Genomic DNA, 5,462 nt, shown 5'->3' with positions numbered 1-5,462 from the left:
ACAATGTAACAAAAGCATTTTAATCATGTCTGTACCTACGTTGCAGAGAATTTAATATACGTCCACTGAGAATGCGGCGTAAAGCGAAAATTGACGGCCTTTATTAATTAGTGCCTTTATTTTGTGACGTCAAACGAGTTATGTACAAGTTATGCTTTAAAACGATCTAATCGTTTTATTATCATCATCAGCTCAATATACTTCTACACTGAGGGGCTCGGAGCCTACCTTAAGTAAGTGACTAGGCCATAGTCACCCACGCTGGCCAAGTGCGGGTTAGTTGACTTCACACATATCTTTGAATTTCTTCTCAGATATGTGCAGGTTGCATCACGATGTTTTCCTTCACCATAAGAACGTCGGATAAAAGTACATAAGTAAATCGGAAATCGAAAAACACATTGGTGCATGGCAGGAATCGAACACAGGACCTGCAGATTGCAAGTCAAATGCTTGACCCCTGAGCCACAGACACTTTTTTTGGTGTTACAATATTATTATACGAAATCGCGTTAAAACACACTTCTAAACATTAGGGACTTCATGTAGCAGGAATTCACTGCAATGGGTTCGACGGAGAACACAAAAAAGAGAATATTTCCCCTTGCAATGGGTCCCCAACTGCGACATATCCACATTCTTTTCCCCTCCTTTCCTTATAAGAAAAGAACGGTTAGAGAAAGAGGAGTAAAATTAGGTCTCCGGTACAAACATTGAACAGAGGGAACGAGGAATTGCTTCCACTTGACTCCCGTCTTCTGTATGATCGTGGTAGTGTAGCTGGCGTTCCATTGTTAAATATTTGCCTGTTGACATTTATTACTTATTGTTGAAATGTAAAAAAGCAAACTATGAAAGATTTTAATCATAAAAATAAGTTGAATAATAAAGAAAATGAAAACAAAATAGAAATTCTTGATTTCTTATCATTTCTTTAAAGGTTTCGTTCGGTAAAGGATTTTTCCTAAAATAAAAAGGTCTATTCTTCTCTGGAGGAACTTTACTTAACGCTTAATGGTTCTTAATTAAAACGGTGTCTACTTTTATCGCTCCGTTACTTTTCTTTTCTGTTATGAGGATTTAAAAATATTTTTTAATAAAGACTAAGTAAAATAATAGACATACGCAATTGCATATGCGTTGCCTACCTTTAATCGACGGAGGAGAGGATGCACAGAAAGAAATCTCTTCCCTTTCCAAGCATCCTCTCATCCGGAAGGTCCACTTCCACTTCCCATCCTTTCCTTATAAGAAAAAGGATGGGAAGGGAAAGAGGACTAAATTAGGCCTCCGGGACGCACACTCATCAGACGAAACGCGGAATTGCTTCCACTTCACACCTGTCTTCTGTGTACCAAGCGTATAGCTATACACCTTAAGTTTTAACTGCACAGTTGAACTGTATAGTTAAAAATTACATATGTAGTCAAAATTTTTACTGGAAATAGTACAGAGGCTCAGTTTGCCTGCACAAGTATGTTTTAACTGTTTAGTTAAATATGTGTGTGTTAAATTGAAAATGGAATGTAGTTAACGCATCGTTAAAGGACGAATGAAGACAGAAACTCAAAGAAAAATAGAATTGTCCTTGTCTATACTGCAGGGCTATACAAAATGCACTCATTACGAAACGATTCCACAACGAGTTTTAAAAATATAAAACTGATAATAACTTTCGATAAGTCGCGTGATTGTTAAGCGTCAAAGGGGTTAGACAAAATGCATTCGCTTCGAAGCGATTCCATAACGAACTTCAAAATCACGTGACTAATCGAAAGTTATTGTCAGTTTTATATTTTTAAAGTTCGTTATGGAATCGCTTCGAAGCGAATGCATTTTGTCGAAACCCCACTTTCCATTTTTGGATCTTTGTTATGGAATTGCTTTGGAGCCAATATTCTTTGTCTAGCTTCATTAGAGAGTACCTGGATGACCGCTTTGCTCGGTATTTTTTAAATTGTGTTTTTTGGAAATTATATTTAAGTACGAATTACTAATAAAATGATGAATATTTTTCAATCTTACCGATAGAAAAAGTTAAGTTTATGTTTAAGTTGATTATTGATAAAACACGAATAAAATGACATTTTCTAAAAATGATTTCTAGCTATATCGATCTATCGCCCCGGAAACCCTCTATATACTAAATTTTATGAAAATCGTTGAAGCCAATTCCGAGATTCCAATTAATATATACATATATATATACAAGAATTGCTCATTTAAAGATTTAAAATAATTCACTAGATTTAGATCCGAGTTTATCTGCATACGAATTCCATTTTAATATTAAACGACCATTCTCTTCTATGTAACCATATTGTAACCACAATACGGAATAGAACGTTAATATTTTTGTAATTTCAGACGTAAAATTGTTTTACGAACTAAAACACGAATCCTCCATGTTTATTCTCTAGTCTGTTATTCCACACCACGAATGAGTAAGTTCAACAAATATTACTGCTATCGTCGCGCTATGAATTTTTTAAACAACCTATATATTTCGTACTAGATGTGCTCGCGACTTCGTCCGCGTGAAATTCTTTCTTTGGGTAGCATTTTAATTATTTAGACTACTTATTTTACTAACACTTATACATACAACAGTAAACTTACAAACTCACAACTCCTTTTCCCCTAAAAAGTAACCTATGTTCAATCCCAAAATCTAGACTATCTTTGTACCAAATTTCATTTGAATCGGTTCAGCACTTTTTGTGTGAAAGAAAGACAGACAGAGTTACATTCGCATTCATCATCAGCTCACTATCCGTCCCCACTGAAGGGCTCGGAGCCTACCCAAGTTAAGGGTGACTTTCGCATTATACGTTACTAATATTCCGAGAAAGTGACATACTTTTAAGCAGTAGTTTTACAAAGAAAAAGGGAAAATATTTTCTTTCTGTGCATCCTCTCCTCCGTCGATTAAAGGTAGGCAACGCTTATGCGATTGCGTATGTCTATGGGCAACGGTCACTTCGCTATTTGCCCGATTGCTCGTTTGCCACCTTTTGATATAAAAAAAAGATAGGTGGCAAGCGTGCGGTAACACTGAGGTATTCAACATTATCCATGGACATCCGCAATTAATTACACTAAATTCTTTCATATACAAAAACACTTAGAAAAACTATTTTAATTTTTAAGTTTCTTTGTGTACAACATTCCGTTTTAATATCCTATTTTTGGAAGGAAGCAATACCTTTAGTTTCCAAGTCTTTGTAAGTCTGCTTGATGTTTGACGCGAAGACGCGATGCTATTTACTTTGACTGTTTATTGATCTAGAACTCAAACTGTCTAGAAACTTATGAACAGAATGCGGGCCTAGATCAATCTGGGTATACACAGATTTAGGTAAATTACTAGAATTAAATATTTTTTTCGTCCCCTTTTCCTTTCCACTCTTGGGATAGTGACTTCGGGAAGTTTCGCTTAGGAATGGGATATATTCTTTTCCTATCGTCCCCTCCTCCATCGATTAAAAGTCAACGCATCTGCAATTACGGATGTCTACGAGCACTGGTCGCGTCGCTATTTAGCAGATGGCCGCTAGCTCGTTTGCCACCTTATAATAAAAAAAAATCGATATGATTTCCTTTTTCTTCTTTTGTACAGCCAGACATAAGGTCAGACAAGTTATTATATTAATCAGCGCTTCCGTAACCTTCAGCTTTAATTCATATAAAGTTGTCAAAATAACCTATTTTTTTCTTAACTCGCCAAAGAGTTATTATAATTTTTCCACAATGAAAAATCAGAGATATTTACACAAAAACAAATAGACTTTTGAGGTTATTTTCCAGAATTATGAACGAATAAAGATCAAAGAAGACCTCATAACATTTTTCACAAATTAAGCTTTTATTTAATGCGTTTGAATTAAATTTTCTGACATTAAAAGGCTGCTAATTAACGCCTAGCTTTCTTTGATATGTACGTACGTATTCATTTCTAATCTTTCATCAAATTCTTAGCACGGGAATTTATGCTGCAACTATTCTGTATTAAATTTCCTTAGAAAAAAACCTGACACAACTTTAGTTAAATATAACGGCCGTACTATAAAATATATATTAGTTCTCCTTGTTTAAGTCAAAATCTCAATGCTGACCACACAAATTAAAGAGAAACACGCTAAGATACGTCAAGAGAGGTCGCTACCATCGGAGAAGACGCAAAGAGAGACAGAGATACAGATAGCAAGAGAAAGAGCGAGAGAGAGATATTTTAAATGACATTAGCATCAATAAAATAAACTAAACCTACTTAGAGAGCAATAGATAGATTTCTAGTCCTACAAAAAATAGTTAAAATAATATTGGAATTCTAAGGTTTTTGGTTTCGACTGTACATTTTAAGTCAAACTTAATACAACCACTTTCTCCTTTTTATTTGCTTCAAATAGCTTAACTTCAAAGCTTTTGTTACTTGTGTATAAAAGATGAAAAAACCTTTGAATTGAACAACTAGAAAGAGTTAAACAAAACCCACATCTTTCAGCGATAATAGCAATAAATTTAAATCAAAGTAAGATACAATTCTTTGCTTAAGTCTTTAGTAATATTGTGTTTATTTACATTGTAGAATTAAACTACATCCTTACCTTGACCTCACAGAGAGAGGGTCTATCACGAATATTTGTGACAATCGCTATCGTATCGCCATCTTACTAATATTATAAACTAGCTGTCGCCTGCGACTCCATGGATGTATAAAAAAAACTTAATTAGTGTAGCCTATGTGTTCTTTCAGACTATGTTCTCTATGTATGCCAAATTTAATCAAGATCTGTTCAGCCGTTCTAGAGATATCCATCTACACATTCGCTTTCATAATATTAGTAATATTATATAAATAAAAAAGCAGCTCTTCAAGGCATAAATTCGAAAAAAAATGAGTTAGTATCCTATGTCCGTCTACTGACTTTAAGCTACCTCCTCACCAATTATCAGCCATATCGGTAAAGCCGTTCTTGAGTTATAAATAGTGTAACTAACATGACTTTCTTTATATATATAGAGATGTTTAGAAGGATGTTTGTTTGAAAGTAGTTCCAAAACGGCTTAACGGTTCAAAATGAAATTTTGAATGGATGTAGAACATAGTCTGGAAGAACACATAATCTACTTATTAAGTTTCTCTTTTATTCCGCACTGACGGAGTCTCGGGCGACAGCTAGTATTGTCATAATTGTCAATGAAGATACGGAGGCGATTGTTATATAAATATTCCTACTAGGTTCATTGGACTTTCTAAACGATCTTTTCCAAAACTTTACTCTTCAAGATCACTGATTCGTGTCAAGTTGGTGAATAAATTCCAATTACTAAAATCTCTTTTATTAAGTGTATTTTATTATTTAATAAAGCAATGTGTTTTAAATATTTTTGTACAATATTATAGCATAAATTTAAAAATCATCGAAAATTCATTCTATCGTATCAGGGGAAAAGCTTTT

This window comes from Papilio xuthus, unplaced genomic scaffold, assembly GCF_000836235.2.
Source record: "Papilio xuthus unplaced genomic scaffold, Pxut_1.1 DF827570.1, whole genome shotgun sequence".
Lineage (NCBI taxonomy): Eukaryota > Metazoa > Arthropoda > Insecta > Lepidoptera > Papilionidae > Papilio > Papilio xuthus.
Note: the sequence above shows the minus strand (reverse complement) of the source record.